Genomic DNA, 19,613 nt, shown 5'->3' with positions numbered 1-19,613 from the left:
AACCCCCAGCCAGAGAGGCAGAGGGCCACCAGCTTCACTGCCACCGAAGTTGGTGTCCTGGTGGAGCATGTCCTGGGGCATTATGATGCCCTCTCTGGAACATCAAGCGCCAACAAGGAAGGACGGGAGAGGATCTGGGACAACGTAGTGGTTGCCATCAACGTGGAGGGGGTGGCAACCCGCGACATCAAGCACCTCAAGAAGCGCTGGGAGAACTTCAGGTCCAGGACCCTCCACAAGGCCCAGCGCCTCGCGGACGGGGGCTGGGCACGCCTGAGTGCCATCCAGATGAGGGTCCTGGAACGCGTAGGCCCAGCGCTCCACGCCCAGATCCTTCAGAGGCAGACCCGTCTGGAGTTGAGCGGTAAGTTGCCAAGCATTGCTGTGTGAGACAGTGCATGTTGCAGTGTGCTGGTAGTCTGATGCTTGCCTGTATGTGTACATAGGCCATGTATGGATATGTGTGTGTGCAGGGACATCATGGTCATGCATGTGAAACCAGTTATGTGTGAACCACATGGTTGGTGCATGTGGTTGAAGTAACATGGGGAGCTCTATATGGAATGCACACATGAATGCATGGCTGTCTCTGTTCCTGGACATGGAAGGGGGGGTGAGGAATGGGTGCTGATGTCATGTACATGTATGGTGCACATGTGTGTGTGTGCCTGAGAAGTGTGTGTGTGAGTTTGAAACGCCATGGATGCATGTGACTTTGAAGGCAACATCTTGGTTTACAGGGGCCCTTCTACATGGATGTTGATGTTGATTGCAGGTGCACGGACTGTTTCTGCATGTGTGTTGCGTGCATTCACCCATGTGTTGTAGAATGACAGGATGGAAGTGACATTTGACAGTGCCACTCATGTGTTATTGCTTCCTGTCTAGGGTATTTTGTACTGTACCCTGATGCTTGTGTTCTATGTCTCCCTCTACGCAGCGTCAAGTGAAGAAGAAGGCGGAGTCGGCGCTGTGGAGCCAAGCGGCGGGGATGCCTCCACTGGGCGGTGACGCAAGGCCCAGCCACCCTCCCAGGAATTACCATCATCCGGGAGCGAGGGGGCTGGTGCTGCGTCTGACTCAACAGCTGTGGCGGAAGGGCCGGGTGAGCCCCCACAGGGGCTTCCAATGGCGGAAGACGGTGTGGAGACATCCAGGTTGGTGGTCTCCACAGAGGAGGAGGAGCCCGCTACTGAGCTGCACATGGGGCCTGGTGGGGGTAGTACCAATGGTGCAAGTGGTGCAGTCCAGGGCCAGGGTCAGGAGGCAGCACAGGTCACCGCGGAGGGGCCTGTGCATGTCGCTGTCCTTGACCCTGTGACTGCACCATCATGCACCAGCTGGGAGGCCCCGTCCCAGGCCCATCCGCAGGTAGGGGAGAGTGCCATATCACCTGCCTCTCCACTACCTGCGGACGAGGGGTCCTGCGACTGTATGGGATCCGTCCTGGTTGATGTCGCGTTGCGCACGCGTGTCATTCGTGATGACGTGCGTCCTTCCTGGGTGGAGAACACACGCCATCACGAAGAGCAGCGTCGTGACGTGGCACTGCTGGGAGGGGCCCTGGTCGGAGGGTTCCTACATGTGACGCGCACTCTGGCGGACCTCTCCTCCTCTGTGGAGGCTATGGGCTGGTCATTCTCCACATTGTCTTCCGGCCCAGATTCCACCAGGGCCCCCTGTGGACCTGGCTGACCAACACAGTCAGCTTGGTGGAGCTCACATCCCTGCCACAGTCGGGAGTCAGCCGTCCAGCAGGGGTGGACACCACAACTGGAGACCAGCATATGGAGGATGTGCAGGACCCATCGGACAGGGCACATGGACAGCAGCAGCAGGAGCAGGCTGTAGGTGGGAGCAATGATGGCTCGGGGCCATCAACATCGGAGGGGCAGGCATCGGCCAGAGGGCAGGAGGACCCTGGACGGGAAGTGTCTTCCGTGTGGCAGCGGTTGGGCCATGCGATAGATGCAGAGCTGCAGCGGGCTGAAGAGGCACGGCTCACGATGGTCAGGGAGGAGAACTCCATGCATAGGGCCCTGAGGTGGGCCGAGTGTCTCGAGGCCATTCGCAGGGACCTGGAGTTCCAGATGTCATCGTCCCTGCGAACCCTCGGGGCCATGGAAGAGGACCGTCTCCGGGACATCGAGCAGGAGTTCGATGATGCCGTGGCCCGGAACATCAACATGTGAGCCGTTGGACTTGCCCGCTCCCCTTGTAAATAGTTATTTAGTTAGTATTAGGTTTCCTTTGTTTTTTTCTTTATTTTTGACCTTTTGGACAATGGACCACATTTTTGTATATAGTTTTTTAATTAGGTAGGAGTTGGACCCTGGATTGTTCATCTGTGTATAGTTGACTGTTGGATTCTACTTTTTTCCTTGGATTTCCCCATGGAGCAATGGTTTTCACTTTTCTTTTTCCCTTGGATTTCATTTTTTGAACTGTGACTTTGGACACCTTTCCTTTGGATTATGATTTGTTGTTTTTCATTATTTTACAGACATGCAGCTTTTCTTTTTAAATTTCTATTGTCGTTTGTTTGATTTTAATTCCATTCATGTTGCTTTCAATACATTTTTTTCTTCAAACTTCGATGTGTGGTATTATCTCATTGGTTTCATGCATGTCATGACATGGGTTTTGAGATTCACTTGCACCCATTGTGTGTGTGTGAGGGACATGTCTTCATTTACATACTTGCCATTGGGGTTGTGTCATGTAATTGGCATTTCTATGTGGGTGGGTGCAATACTTGGGTGGGTCTTTGGCATGTGGAGGCTGGCCATAAGGGCCATGGATCTAGATTCTGATGACGTGTTGGCTGGGGGACATGGGTCAGGGCCTGCTGGCAGGTGACCTGCACTGCTGGGGGGTGAGGGTGCTGGGGGACATGAGTGGGGGCCTTCTGGCAGGTGCCCCACACTGCTGTGGGGTGGGTGTGCAAGTGGACATGGTTGGGGGCCTGCTTGCAGGTGCCCTGCACTGCTGGGGGTGGGGGAGCAAGGGGACATGAGTTGGACATGAGTGGGGGCCTGCTGGCAGGTGCCCTGTACTGCTGGGGGGTGGAGGTGCAGGGGGACATGAGCGGGACATGAGTGGGGGCCTGCTGGCAGGTTCCCCGCACTGCTGGGGGGTGGGGGTGCAAGGGGACATGAGTGGGGGCCTGCTGGCAGATGCCCCGCACTGCTGGGGTGTGGGGGTGCAGGGGGACATGAGTGGGACATGTGTGGGGGCCTGCTGGCAGGTGCCCGCACTGCTGGGGGGTGGGGGTGCAGGGGGACATGAGTGGGACATGAGTGGGGGCCTGCTGGCAGGTGCCCTGCACTGCTGGGGGGTGGTGCTGCAAGGGGACATGAGTGGTACATGAGTGGGGGCCTGCTGGCAGGTGCCCTGCACTGCTGGGGGGTGGGTGTGCAAGGGGACATGAGTGGGGGCCTGCTGGCAGGTGCCCTGCACTGCTGGGGGCTGGGGGTGCAAGGGGACATGGGTGGGACATGAGTGGGGGCCTGCTGGCAGGTGCCCCACACTGCTGGGGGGTGGGGGTGCTGGGGGAGATGAGTGTGTGCCTGCTGGCAGGTGCCCTGCACTGCTGTGTGCTGGGGGTGCAAGGGGGTAATGCTTTGGTGATCACTAGTGCAAGGTGACATGTGGCTTGGCTGGGGGGACATGCCCATGGTGGATGGGCTGCCTGCGGGACATGACCAGGGGTGCAGGGTAGTCCCCTGTGGTGTGGTCTGCCTGCAGGGGCCATGGAGGGTGTAGACGGAACACCTGGGAGGACCCACACTGCCAATTCATGTGTAGGACTCCCCTGCACCCCCGAAATACACATACCCCACTCGCACAGGGCCTATCGCGTGTGAAACTTCCCCGCACCCCAGAAATACACGTACCCTGCTGGAATCACGTGTGGGACTTGCCACGCACCCCTGTAATAAGCGTGCCCTGCTGAAATCACGTGTAAAAATTCCCTGCAACCCAGTAATACAAATACCCTGCTGGAATCGCGTGTTGAATTTCCCCGCACCCCAGAAATACACGTACCCTGCTGAAATCGCGTGTGGACCTTCCCACGCACCCAAGTAATACACGTTCCCCGCTCGCCGTTTGCCGTTTGGCAGCCCTGTATACTGGTCCAGGGTTAGCGCAGCCTTTTGCGATGAATTGTGAATTTTAATGGCTTTTCCTTGCGCGAGGGCGTTCTTGGGGGCGTAACTGGCGCAGCTGCAGGGTCTCTGCGCCTCTCTGCGCCACTCTGCGCCACAGCTGGTTTTGGAGGCTGAAATCCATGAATACGCTGTGCGCGGATATCGATTTTAGCACACGCGGCTGGCGCAGACATTCGCACGCGCACACTTTGCGCCAGCCGCATGTGCCACTTTTGTGCAAAATTCTATGAATTACCCTGTAAATAAAAAAAATAAGCAATGGATGTCTCTAAAAAGACCTAAACACAGCATTCTTAAAGCAAGCTTTTAACATGTACACTGTTTTATCTGAAAAACCTCATTTTCGCTGATTAGGCATTGGACACCATCAACAAACTAAAATATGAAGCAAGTAATGTGCCACCAATGACTCGGCCAAAGAGATGGAGAACAGGACCCCAACAGAAAACTGAAAAGATAACACATGACTGATAAGACCACGAATGTTCCCAGCTCACCCATGTGGTCAAACACATTCAGCAGTATTTGAAATGGAGGACATTTTCAAGTAATATAAATAGTCTAAAACTAAATAAAATATTTTAAACATCCTGCTGAATGCAATTTAAATTGCAGTGAGGAGGAGGAAACGTGCACTTTGTTTCTCTTGATATAACGTGATGCTAATGACAAATTCCTTTCGCCTTACGACTTAGAGACAAACATATAGTGAATAATGAGGGACAATGTAAACAAGAATTGGAGAAAATGACCAAGAAATTCCTTTAGAGGGGTTATACAAGAAAAGAAAACAAAGAGTCACAGACAAATTTTGAGTCCAAGACTTGTGACTTGTCACTTGACAATAAAGAGAACACAAAACCGTCTACACCACTAGTCTTTGTCAGACAATATTGCACCAAATCATCTAAGATTAAGAAATCTCTTCTGAGAAGTTGAAGAGCCTTTGAACATGATAACAAGCTATGTGACATATTTAGGGAGACACCTATGTTTGCTAACCCAAGAAGTAGCAATCATAGAGATGTACTGGTACAAACCAGGCCAGGCCAGACACCGAAAATGAGCTCAAAAAGTACATGCACTTACCCCTGTTTGAACTGCTACTATTGTAACATTATCAATAAGGGCAACACAGTACTTAACCTTAGAACAGGGGAATAAAATTGAATTCAGACATTACGCTATGTGCAATACTAACAATGTGGTCTATGCCATTAAATGTCCATGTGGACTCTACTATGTGGGACAGACATTCAAAAAGTCAAAACAAGATGGAATGCGCATTGTGCTAACATTGGGCTCCTCAACTCAAATTCGGCAGCAGAAATATACTTTGACCAAAATAGACATCAAATAACACAAATGAGATTCCAGATCTTGGAGCTGACAGAGACCCTCATTAGGACCCCGGCGTTAACCAATGGCGCCATTAGCGCCATGGTTAACGCTGGTAACTTACCGACTCCGCCATGGTTACATGGGGCATTACCACCCCATTCCAAGGTTGGCGGGGCGGTAATTCCCCATTTACCATTGGCCCTTCCCCATTCCCATTTTTGCCCCATAGGGCTCAATGGGAATGGGGAAGGCGGTAATTACGGTGCTGCAAATTGCGGTACCATAATTACCTTCAAAGTCCCATTGCGGGTCCCTAGTTTAACGGCTGGTCCAGACCAGCCGTTAAGGTCGGGAGCCGCAAAGGGACCTCGTAGTAAGGCGTTAAGGGGTTAACGGCGCCGCAACCTTTTATGGCGCCGTTAACCCCTTAACGCCAGGGTCCTAATGAGGGCCAGAGAACCTTAACATGAGTATAAGCAAGAAAACGAAACAAAAAGAAGCATATTGGATTAAAAGATTAGATTCTGGGAGTAATTCATGGATTCAAGCACAAAAGTGGCGCACACGGCTGTCTCACAGAGGGAGCGTGCGCCAGCTTGCGCCAGCCGTGTGCACCAAAACCCATTTTGACGCACCGTGTATTAATGTATTAATGGATTCAAACATCCCTGACCAGCTGTGGCGTAGCGTGGTGCAGCGACCCTGCAGCAGCTCCAGTTATGCCCCCAACCCCGCCCCGTGCGCCAAAAACATCTGCACAAATCCCCTACATGGCGCAAAGGCCAGTGTACCAGCATACAGCCCCCCAACAACTAAATGGTGCTAAAAACGCCACTCAGCCCTCACGCGACAACCCAATCACATGTAAAACTCCCCGCGCAACCCTCGGAATACGCGTACCCCGCTCGCGGCAGCCCAATCGCGTGTAATGTCCTGTACCCCTCTCGCGTCAGGCCTATCAAGTGTAAAACTCCCTGGGCACTCCTCAGAATACGTGTACCCCGCTCACACCAGTCCAATCGCATTTAAAACTCCCTGCTCACTCCTCGGAATACGCGTACCCCACTCGCGTCAGGCCAATTGTGTGTAAAACTCCCCGTGCATGCCTCAGAATACCTGTACCCCGCTCACGCCAGGCCAATCGAGTGTAAAACTCCCTGCGCACCCCTCAGAATACGCATACCCATTCGAGCCAGCCCAATCACTTGTAAAACTCCCCGTGCACCCCTCAGAAGACACATACCCAGCTCGTGCCAGGCAAATAGCGTGGAAGAAGTCCCCCCTGTGGTGTGGGCTGGCTGTGGGGCATGTCCAGGGGGATGGTGAGCCTGCGGGGCATGGGGAGGGTGGATGGGCTGCCTGCAGGGCATGGGTAGGGTGGATGGGCTGCCTGCGGGGCATGTCCAGGGGGGATAGTATGCCTGCGGGGCATGGGGAGGGTGGATGGTCTGCCTGTGGGGCATGGGGAGGGTGGATGGGCTGCCTGCGGGGCATGGAGAGGGTGGATGGGCTGCCTGCGGGGCATGTCCAGGGGGGATGGTCTGCATGCCGGGCATGGTGAGGGTGGATGGTCTGCCAGCGGGGCATGTCCAGAGGTGATGGGCTGGCTGTGGGGCATGGGGAGGGTGGATGTGCCTGCGGGGCATGTGTAGGGGGATGGTCTGCCTGCAGGGCATTTCCAGGGGTGATGGGCTGGCTGCGGGGCATGGACAGAGGTGGAGGGTGGACCCCTGTGGTGTAGGCTGGCTCCACACCACACTGCTGCGTCAATTTGGGGGTACGCAAGTGAGAATTACATGTGACTTCGCTGGCACGAGGGGGTTATGTGTATTCCGGGGTACGCAAGTGAGAATAACAAGCGATTTCGCTGGCGCGAGCGGGGTCCATGTATTCCAGGGTACGCAAGTGAGAATTACACACGATTTGGTAGTGTGTGTCCTAATGGTGTGTCCTCCCCCCTCCCCATGCCCCACAGGCAGCCCATACCACAGGTCCCCCCTAAACCACTGGTCATGCCCCGCAGGCAGCCTATCCACCCTGACCATGCCCTGTAGACAGGTCACACTAAGGGGGACCACCATACACCCCTGACCATGCCCCGTAGGCAGCCCATCACCCCTGGTCATGCCCTGCAGGCAGCCCATCCACCCTCCCCATGCCCCACAGGCAGACCATCCACCCTCCTGATTCCCCGCAGGCGGACCATCCCCCCTGGACATGCCCCACAGGCAGCCCATCACCCCAGAACATGCCCTGCAGCCATCCCATGACCCCTCCCCGTGCCCTGCGGGCAGCCTACATCATAGGTGTCAAGCTCACCTGGGTCTCTAAGGGAGCAATGGATTCCTCCAGTCTCTTCCTCTCATTACACCTGGGCTGGGATGCTGACCTGCCAAAAGAATGCGTGTTAAGAGGGCTTTCTGTAAATAGACTTTACAAACCTCCCTCCGCCCTCCCGGTGTCCCTAGTGAGATGTATTCCCTTACTTTGGGTGTGGCTCACCTTTTGGTTTAGTGTGGCGCGCTCTCAATCCTGCTTCTGCAGGTGCGCAGCAGTCTGGGGTCCGGGACTAGTGGCTTCACTAGTTTCAGGGAGATTTAGATGAGAAACACACTCTGTGGTGTTTGCCCAGTTACAGCACTGGGAATTGTTCGTAAGTTCAATTCACAGGCTTAATTCCAGGAGCCCACGAGGCAGAAGCTGCAGGTAAATTCAACAGCGAGCAGAAGGTAAGTCCAATGGAGGCCAGTTACTTCACTGGCTTTGAGTGCATGTTGCAAAGGTGAGTTGTTGGTTGCGGTTATGCTGACCGTTAATATTGAGTTCTTTGTCATTGCAGGTCTCAGAAACGGAGCTTATAGCTGGATGTGGGCGCGGAGAGAAGAATTCCACTAGGCTCGCATACGAAGGTAAGTCACTGTGGTCACGCGGGAGGCTGAGGTATTAATTGCATGTGCGCGCTTACTAGTTCTGACTTGTTTTCTCCTCTTTCGTAGATTGGGTCCGGAGCGCTGCATAGAATGAATATCCGGGCTGTGATGAAGCTGAAACAGGTAAGGATGTACTGTGCTGCAGAGCAGCAGAAACAGGTAAGGATCTGGGCTGCGGTGAACGTGTGCTCAAAGCTACAGAATGCACACAAAGCATGGGCCAATTCTTGGGTGTGGCTTATATAGGCAGCCACACCCAAACACTAGAGTGTGCTTCACAGTTCCACACAGTTCCTGGATGTCACAGAGGCATCCATATTGGAAGCATAGGAAGTGACTAGGAAGTGAAGGCTTTGCCAGAACAAGCTTATGTGAATGATGTACATTCTAAGACTCCCTCAATGCATGTTTTGCTTGCCAGGCCTTTACCGATCTAGCCCCTAATTGTGTCTCCAGCGTTCCCCCATGTGTTGGTATTACTGAGGTGTGGGTCCCTATGCTAGTACCCATGACAGTCCTCCCCCTCAAGGCCCCACCCAACGGTGTTCTTCCTGGTCCGGGTTTGGTGGGATTATCCTGATGAAATTTACATAGTAACTGGGGGGCGTGGATGTTCTCGCTTGGTTCCCATGACCTATCCTGCGGCCCATACCCCTTCCAGTCTACCAGATAGTATAGGGTTCTTTTTGTTATCTTAGAGTCCAGGATACTCTTGACTTCATATTCTGGCTCATCACCCTCTACCACTATTGGAGCTGGGGGTGTTGCTACTCGTGTCTCCGGGTGCACATGTTTTAACAGTGAAACGTGGAACACCGAATGTATGTGCATGCGGGGTGGTAATGCTAGTTTCATGACTGCTGGGGAAATCACAGCTTCGATTGTAAAAGAGCCTATGAATTTAGGTTGAAATTTCCTTGGTCCCTTAAGCGCTATGCATTTTGATGCCAGCCACACAGAGTCTCCAGTCTGATAGCTTGGGGCCCTCTTTCAGTGTTGAACTGCATACCTTTTCTGTGTTTCTTTAGCGACTCGTAGATGTGTCACTGCCTCCTTGGCTGCCCGGGTGATACGTTCATGCAAGGTCTTGACAGCGGGCATTTCAATTGCTTCTGGTGGGTCATATTTGGAAGTCCGTGCATTCCGCCCATATAAGGTATAGAATGGAGTCCATTGAGTAGAAGCATGTGTTGAGTTGTTGTATGCATATTCTGCCATCCACAAGATTTCCAACCAAGCATGGTTTATTTGGTGCAGCAGACAGCGGAGATATTGCTCCAGAGTTTGGTTTGTGAGTTCAGTCTGCCCATCGGTTTGCGGGTGGTGGCTGGTGGACACACAGATTTCTACTCCTGCTAAAACACAGCATTTCTTCCAGAACTGCGATATAAACTGACTCCCTCTGTCAGATATTACTACAGATGGAAATCTGTGTAAGTTCACTATGTGGTCTAAGAGGTTCTGGGCTAGAACCTGATCCAAAGGTATCCCCTTCAAAGGTATGAAGAGGGCCATTTTAGAAAAGAGGTCAACCACCACCAAGATGGTGGTGTACCCGGAACAGGAGGGTAGGTCCGTGACAAAATCCATCGACACTGTGTGCCAGGGAGCGGGAGGTATAGTCAGGGGTTGTAGTAGACCAGCTGGTCTTTTCCTTGATGCCTTGTTCTGAGCGCAAATCCCACAGGAGTTCCCGAAATTAATTGTATCGCTCCGCCAGGTTGGCCACCAATAGTATCTTTTTAACTTGGCCAGTGTTTTAACCCCTCCCGGGTGACACTCCAGGGGTGAATTATGATAACTGGTTATAACCTCCTCCCTAAGAGCATGCGTGGGTAGGTACAGGCATCCCTGGAATTGGGGGAGGTTGTCTTGTATGGAAAAGTGAGCTCCCTTCTGGTTCCAAGTCATCAACTGCTCAGCGGGAATGCTGCTCTTTACTTCTTCCTTGAGCGTATCCAGTGGTGAGAGAGTACTGTCGCAAATGTCTAGGATTTTATCGTTAGGGATTATGTCCACTGGATCTGGACTGTTGTAGGCCTCTTCTCCTTTGCCGATGCGGGATAAGGCGTCTGCCTTGCAGTTCTTGACTCCTGGCCAATAAGTGATTACAAAGTCATACTCAGTTAAGAACAATGTCCAGCGAAGCTGTGGCGATGATTGGGCCTTAGCTGAGCGGAGATATTGTACATTTCGGTGGTCAGTTATGATCGTGATGGTGTGCTTGGCGCCAAGTAAATAGTGTCTCCACTCTTTGAGAGCATTTCTGATTGCTAGGAGCTCTTCATCTGTAGTGGCGTAGTTTAAATCTGCTGGAGAAAATTTCCTTGACCAGAACGCCACAGGATGTAAGTGGCCAGTTGCAGGATTCCGCTGAGATAGGACGGTCCCCATGGCTACACTGGAAGCATCGGTTTCCACGATGTAAGGGAGATCGGGTTGTGGATGCTGTAATACGGGGGCTGAAGTGAACCTGTCTTTCAGTGCACGGAAGGATTCTTCTGCAGCAGGCGTCCACTCAAACTTTCGATTGTTTACGGAGGAGTGAGCTAATCGGGTGCACCAGGTATGAAAAGCCGGGTATGAAGCGTCGATAACAATTTGAAAAGACTAAAAAGCTTTGCACCCCTTTTAGAGATGTGGGCGACGGCTGAGTGAGAATGGCTTCTAACTTTCTGTTGTCCATCCTGATGCCTTGCAGGGACAGCAAAAACCCCAAAAACTCCACCTCTGTGATGTGGGAGGATATCGTCGATGTACACTACAGCACACACGTCGAGTAACTCCCGTAGAACATCATTCACGAAATGTTGAAATTCTGCTGGGGCATTACACAGCCCAAACGGCATCACTTGGTACTCGTATAAGCCGTACCTGGTGCGAAACGCAGTCTTTCATTCGTCACCTTTTTTAACGCGCACTAGGTGATATGCTCCTCGGAGGTCTTGTTTCGTAAAGACTTGCGATTGTCATACTTGGTCTAATAGAACTGGAATTAATGCCAGCGGGTACTTATTTTTTATGGGGACCTGATTCAAATCCCAGCAGTCAATACATCTTCGGAGATCACCCTCCTTCTTGGGAACAAAGAATAAGGGTGAAGCTGCAGGTGATTTTGAAGGACAAATGAATCCATTTGCTAGGTATTGATCCAGATACTTCCTTAAGTGGGTGTTCTCTCCTTCTGTCAAAGCGTAGATTCGACTGCATGGTACTTGGGCCCCAGGTAGTAAATCAATTTGGCAGTCGTAACAACGATGAGGTGGAAGAGTATTGGGTTGTTCTTTAGCAAATACGTCTTGAAATTCCTGGTATTCGGTGGGCAGGACTCCTATTATTCCTAGCACCGGCACCGACTTGGGGGACGCAAGTAGCAGGTGTTCAGAGGAACAAGGCTTCTCATAACAGCGTTTGCATTCCTTTGGGAAAACTAGTGTTCTACCTCGCCAGTCTATTTGAGGGTTATGAGCCTCCAGCCAGGGCATGCTGAGAATCACCTGGAATTGTGGAGCCGCAATAAGATCAAAAGAGATTTTTCCTTTATGACCATCTTGACAGAGAAGTGTGACATCAGTAGTACAATGAGTATCGGGGCCAGAAAGTAATTGGGAACCATCTACCGCGGTCGCATTGTCGGCTATTGCCTTTGGGCTAATCAGTAACCCTATCCAGTCAGCAGTTTCTAGGTCCATGTAATTGCCAACAGCCCCACTGTCAATAAAGGCCTCGATTGCATGCATCTTGGGCGAGTGTTGTGGATTTATGATAACTGGAATAGCAAAGTGGGAGGTCTGAGGGGTCTTTACTACGCTCGACAAACCGACCTCTATGTCTGTCGGGAGTTGGAGTTTTCCATCTCCTCTGTACTTTTGTTCCCATCCATTGCCCCTATTATTTTCCGAGGGGGTTTTGCTGGGCAACTGCAAAGGAAATTACCTGATTGACCACAATACAGGCATAGCTGTTCTTGCTGCCTCCTGTCCCGCTCAGACTTAGTGAGAGGACCCCATACTACACCTAATTGCATAGGCTCTGGGTGCGCTTCTGCTGAGGGCCGGGCGGACTCTTTGGGCCGTACATAGAATGTTCTGCCCTCCGAATGGGCACAATCCATTTTCCAGTTTTGTAGCTGATGATCGAGCTGGAGTGCTAGGTCGATGTACTCAGCACAACCATCCGGAGGGTTCACTACTTGTGCCAGTACATCTTTTAGTTCTCCACGTAAACCTCTGTAAAACAAGGTAACTCGCTTTTCTTCTGGCCAATTTGTCTCGGCCACTAGCCGATTAAACGTGGCCACATAAGCCAGAAGATCCTGACTGCCCTGTCGGAGAGATAACAGCTCATCATCTAAGGCCTGTCCTTGTGTGCGATGAGCAAAGAGCTTCTCTAACTCACGATGGAAACCGGCATAATCACGTGGTAAGGGGTCATCCCTATTTACTAATGCGACAGACCAGTCAGCTGCATGGCCCCTTAGATAACGATAGCACACAGGACACCTTAGACTGGTCAGTAGGGAACAATCCAGGTTTGCACAGAAAATGTAAACGACACTGGTTCATAAAGGCTCTGAATCTCTTCGGGTCTCCCACAAATCTCTCTGGTGGTGCTAGTGGAATGTTACCTGGGAGTACCACCTGTACAGGAGTTACAGATTGAGGCTGTGGCGTTGAGGCTGCAGTAGCTCCCCCCGGCAGTGGTGACCGAGCTGCCTGGGTTTGGAGTAGTTGCAGGGCTATCTCATCAGTTTTATCTCTGTTGACAACCAACTCGCGTCTCAGAGCGTTTGTCTCTGCGCGGGCTGCATGCACTTCTGCTCGCAACTCCCCCAGGAGCTCGGACAACTGATCAACTTCCGAAGTTTCCATTGCTTAGGCAGAGTGGTTTATGGTAGGCTTTGTGTTCTGTAATACTCACCTGGGTCTCTGCGGGACCAATGGATTCCTCCAGTCTCTTCCTCTCGTTACCCCTGGGCTGGGAAGCTGACCTGCCAAAAGAATAGGTGTTTAGAGGGCTTTCCGTAAATAGACTTTCCAAACCTCCCTCCCCCCTCCCGGTGCCACTAGTGAGATGTATTTCCTTGCTTTGGGTGTGGCTCACCTTTGGTTTAGTGTGGGGCGCTCTCTATCCTGCATCTGCAGGGGCGCAGTTGTCTGGGGTCCGGGACTGGTTGCTTCACTAGGTTCAGGCAGATTTAGATGAGAAAGGCACTCTGTGGTGTTTACCCAGTTACAGCACTGGGAATTGTTCGTAAGTTCAATTCACGGGCTGAATTCCAGGAGCCCACGAGGCAGAAGCTGCAGGTAAGTTCAACAGCGAGTGGAAGGTAAGTCCAATGGAGGCCAGTTACTTTACTGGCTTTGAGTGTGTGTTGCAAAGGTGAGTTGTTGGTTGTGGATATGCTGAGTGTTAATATTGAGTTCTTTGTCATTGCAGGTCTCAGAAACGGAGCTGCTAGCTGGATGAGGGCGTGAAGAGAAGAATTTCACTAGGCTCGCATACAAAGGTATGGTAAGTAGTCTCTTTGGCCACGCGGGAGGCTGAGGCATTAATTGCATGCGCACACTTACTAGTTCTGACTTGTTTTCTCCTCTTCCGTAGATCGGGTCCAGAGTGCTGGGGAGAAGTTCGAGAAGAAAACTTGCCTCAATTGTGAAGAAACAACAGGCGAGAGTTCCACTGGATATCTAGGCTGCGATGAAGCTGAAACAGGTAAGGATGTACTGTGCTGCAGAGCAGCAGAAACAGGTAACGATCCGGGCTGCGGTGAACGTGTGCTCAAAGCTACAGATACAGAATACACACGAAGCATGGGCCAATTCTTGCTAGTGGCTTATATAGGCACCCACACCCAAACACTAGAGTGTGCTTCACAGTTCCACACAGTTTCTGGATGTCACAGAGGCATCCATGTTGGAAGCACAGGTAGTGACTAGGAAGTGAAGGTTTTGCCAGAACAAGCTTATGTGAATGATGTACATTCTAAAACTCCCTCAATGCATGTTTTGCTTGCCAGGCCTTTACCCATCTAGCCCCTAATTGTGTCTCCAGCTTCCCCCATGTTTTTCATTACTCAGGTGTGGGTCCCTATGCTAGTACCCATGACAACAGGGGACCACGCAGGCAGCCCACATGGCACCATGCACTTGTGAGCGCCATCACAAGTCCCCCCCACCAGTGACGGGCACTTGCCAGCAGGCCCCGACACATGTCCCTCCACCCCACCCCCATTGATGGCCACCTGCCAGCAGGCCCCGACTCATGTCCCCCCCACCAATGACAGCAACATGCGAGCAGGCCCCGACACATGTCCCTCCACCCCACCCCCATAGACGGCAACCTGCAAGCAGGCCCAAACTCATGTCCCCCCCACCAGTGACGTCAAGCTGCTAGCAGGCCCCGACTCATTTCCGCCCCACCAGTGACAGCAATCTGCCAGCAGGTCCCGACACATGTCCCTCCACCCTACCCCCATTGACAGTAACCTGCCAGCAGGCCCCGACTCATGTCCCCCCCACCAGTGATGGCAACCTGCCAGCAGGCCTGACTCATGATCCCCCCACCAGTGATGGGCACCTGCAAGCCGGCCCGACACATGTCCCTCCACACCACCCCCATTGACGGGAACCTGCCAGCAGGCCCCGACTCATGTCCCTCCCACCTGTGGCAGCAACCTGCCGGTAGGCCCCAACACATGTCCCTCCACCCCACCCACATTGACGGCAACCTGCCAGCAGGCCCTGACTAATGTCCCCCCCACCAGTAACGTCAAGCTGCTAGCAGGCCCTGGCTCATGTCCCCCCCACCAGTGATGGGCACCTGCCGGTAGGCCCCAACACATGTCCCTCCACCCCACCCACATTGACGGCAACCTGCCAGCAGGCCCTGACTAATGTCCCCCCCACCAGTGACGTCAAGCTGCTAGCAGGCCCTGACTCATGTCCCCCCCACCAGTGACGGGAACCAGCCAGCAGGCCCTGACACATGTCCCCTCAAACACCACATCATAACAATACAGACCCATGGCCCTAATGCCAAACCAATTCCCACCCACCGAACCCCCAGTACAAACACGCAACCATCCACTGCACCCACTCCCTAGTAGATTACCCATGCCATGATAGTCTGAAAAGAACCAGCATGCCCATGAATAAATGTCCTACAGAGCCACACAGTGGCAACGCATGACTGAGGCAATGCTCATAGAGACATGCACGAAACCAATGAGTGTAGATCACACCAATAATGAAGATTCAGAAAATGTATTAAAAATAAAAAAAATAAATGACAAAATGAAAACCACACATGCAAATGAAGAAATAATAAATGCAATATGAAAAAGAAAGTAAAATCCAAGGAAAAAAGAAAATGCAAGACATGAAAAATGGAAAGTGGTCCATTGCCAAAGTCCATATAAAAAAATCCAAAATTGAAAAGCATAAAAAACCATTACTCTATGGGATGACGTAAAAATGAAGGTATGTACACGTGCAGAACTATTTACAATGAAAGTCTGAAGGGTCCATGATCCCAAAACAAAATGAAACCTACAAAAAACCTATGTAAAACACAACTATATACAAAAAGTGGAGCAAAGTCTGTGTACTTCAAACCATAAAAAAACTAAATGAAACCTAAACCTAAATAACTATATACAAAGGCGGAGGGCTAGTCCGACGGCTCACTTTTCGATGTCCCGTGCCAGGGCATCATCGAACTCCATGTCAATGTTCCAGAGGCGGGCCTTTTCCCTGGCCTGGAGGTCTCGCAGGGATGCAGCCATGGCATCCTCCAACTCCCTGCGAGTTGCCTCAAGGCACTCGACCCACCTCAAAGCCTGGTGCATGGAGTTCTCCGCCCTGACCATTGTGAGCCCTGCCATCTCCACCCGCCGCCGCTCTGCATCTATTTGCTGGCCCAACTACTGCCACACTGAAGACACTCCCAATCCTGGGTCCTCCTGGCTGCCGGCCGATGCCTGCCCCCAAGATGTTGTTGGCCTGAGCCATGATGGCTCCACGCTGAGCCTGCTGCTGCCTCCAATGCAATTGCCTCTGGCACCACAGCGGCAACCAAGCTAATGGAATCCTCTGATGCCGCTGTGCATGTGCCCTGCTTGTTGATGCCTGCACGTCCTCCATTTGCTGGGGTACAGTCGGTGAGATGGCCACCCCTGGTGGACATCTGACTCACGACTGTGGCAGGGATGTGTCCTCTACCAGCCTGGCCACTGGCTCAGGGGCAGCTCCACAGGGGGAAAGGTGATACTTGGGCAGGAAGATGGCACGGAGGACGACTGGCGCATACAGGGTTCAGTTGAGGAGGGGGTTGCAAGAAGATCCAGCACACGGAGCAACCCAGTGCCGACGACCTATCCTAGTAATGTGACGCACCCAAACAGGTATTCAAAATGACGTGCATTGTCCTCATGAGAATCCTGCACGTCATCCCTAATACCACGTTGGCGTAACGCCACACCAGCTAGGACAGGCTCAATCCGGTCACGGATTGCCATGTCCACAGGGAGAGGAAGGCCAGTTGTTGTCTGGGCATCCCCTACCTGAAAATGGGTCTGGTCAAAGGCATCTCTGCTGGTGCCGGATGATGCAGTCACAGGGTCAGGGACATGATTACACACAGGCATCTCTGCGGCGGCCTGTGCTGCCTCCTGTCTCTGGACTGCACCACTAGCACCAGTGGAATCCCCACTTCCAGGCCCCGTGCTTGGGGCTTCCACGGCCTCCTCCTCAACCAACCCCCCCAACCAACCTGGATGACTCTGTGCCATCTTCCTCCGTAGGCCCCAGTGGGGGCACAGCTGCCCCTACTGCTGCCAAGGAGTCCACCTCCAACCTCTGCCTCTTGGACCTTCCCTCAGCAGCTGCAGCCATAGATGCGGCACCAGACTCCTCACTCCCGGAAGATATCCGTACCTGGCAGGGGAGCTGGCCCTTGTGTCTCCGGCTGGTGGTGGGATCCCTGCAACTGTGCTCCACAGCACCGCCTCTGCCCTCTTCATCAGTTGACGCTGTAGACAGGGGGAGCTAGAACACAGGAATCAGGGCACTGTACAATGGTTTGATACACACATGACAGTTGCACATGAGTGGCAGTGTCAAACTTCACAGATGGCATCACACTCCCTAACACTCATATCATTCGAACCCACACACATGCACAAATTGACAGGAATCGTGCAGCAGGGAGCAGCATCCATACACACACAACTGCATGAACATCCGAAGGTTGGCATGAAACCACAAGCAACATGGGGAGTGCCAGACACATGCACACACGCCACCAGACAGTCATGCATCTGTACATCTCCACCATCTGTCACAGAGCAACCATCGGCAACTATGTCACATCTGCCAATCGGGTACCTACATGTCTGAGTCACATGCATCCATGGTGTATCAAAGTTGCACACATGTCAAACACACACACGCACATGTACGCGATGCACGTACATGAAGGTGGAACCAGCATCCATGTGTCACACCCCAACCATGGCATAGTACATACACAGAAATGCTAACACGTGTGCATCTCCACATGCAGTTGTGCGTCATGCTTTGGAACACATACACCATTGAGGTGCATCACACATGACTGGACTCACATGCAGCACGGTCATGTCCCTGCACATACACATCCATACATGGGCCATGTCAGACATATGCCCAAGCTGCACACTCCTGACAAACCTCAACATGCACCGCATTCAATGAGTACGAATGGACACTTACCGCTCGACTCCAGACGGGTCTGCCTCTCCAGGACTTGGTGGTGAAGCACTGGGTCGATGCATTCTAGGACCCTCATCTGGTCGATGGAAAGTTGGACCCGGCGCCCCCCTGCATCCGCTGCACGCAAGAGGCGCTGGGCCTTCCTGAGGGTCCTGGATCTCAAGTCCTCCTAGCGCTTCTGGACGTGTTTTAAGTCGTGGGTTGCCACCCCCTCCGCATTGATGGCAACCACAATGTCCAACCAGGTCCTCTTCCATCAATCCTTGCCAGCTCACGAATGTCTAAAGAGGGCATCATAATGCCCCAGGACTTGCTCGACCAGGATGCCAACTTCTCTGGCTGAGAAGCTGACAGCCCTCTGTCTCTCTGGCCGGGGATTGCCAGTGGTCTCCGATGGTGTTTGCCCCGACATGGCAACCCCCGAGGCAGGTGTGGGTGGGCAACTGGGTCCTGGGGCTGGACTGTGGCGCGATGGAACACCAGTCGGGAATCTTATGTTCCAGCAGGGGTGGTCGCAGCAACTGGACCCCTGCAGATGGCTGATGTACAGGCACCAAATAGCAGGGCACGTGGCCAGAAGGCAGGCAGGCAGCAGCAGCAGATGGCTCATGGTAGGCGGCTCAGGGCTCTGGGGGGCAGGAAAATGGCCTTGTGGGCAGGAACGTGAACTTCCGTGTGTTGTCATGTGGCCAGCTTGATGCAGAGTGAATCCTCCTTTGAAAAAACAGCACGTCAGCATGTAATTTGAGGAGAGGGCCTTAGCGTGTAAGTACATAAGTGACGTGATGCGCGCAGGCGTTTTCCTCGGCACGGGCGCATAGTGAATCAGCACGTGCAAAAACAGCACATCCGTGTGTGAATGTGTGTAATTCGAGGAAAGGCCCTTAGCGTGTAAGCACACCAGTGACATTACATGCATGGGCGTAGCCTTCAGCACGGGTTAAAGGTCCAGTGGGGAAGCAGTTCACTGTACATGCTTTTCGTGGAGCCCCGACGCGTCTGTTTACACTTATAGATTCACACGCGATTACTTCACAGCGTTTGAAGTTCGTACCTCTTTTTTTGGCAGGGTGTTGCCTACGCACACAAGCGCGTTTGTTTTTCTTTTTCGTTTCCTCGCAAGGCAGACGGTGAGTGGCGCACGCTATTTTTCCCACTTTGGTTTCCCCTGTGCATCGTGTACCGTTTTCGAGGTCATAGTAGCCTGCATGTTCCACGTGTATGTGTTTTTTGTGTCCCTGGGTGCCACAACGTACTGCAGGAGGTTTATTGCCCCCACGTGGGCTACCGGGGTCACGTGCATGTTTTTTTAAAAAAAAAATCTTAATTTGTATTTGTTTGAATTTTTTTAAAATGTTTCCTCTTATTTTTTTTAGGGGTGCCTGAGCATTGCGTGACCCGGGCAAATGTTGAGTGCA

Source organism: Ambystoma mexicanum, chromosome 10 (assembly GCF_040938575.1).
Source record: "Ambystoma mexicanum isolate Mex_15411 chromosome 10, UKY_AmexF1_1, whole genome shotgun sequence".
Classification (NCBI taxonomy): Eukaryota; Metazoa; Chordata; class Amphibia; order Caudata; family Ambystomatidae; genus Ambystoma; species Ambystoma mexicanum.
The sequence above is the reverse complement of the archived record's forward strand: the minus strand, read 5'-3'. Positions refer to the sequence as shown.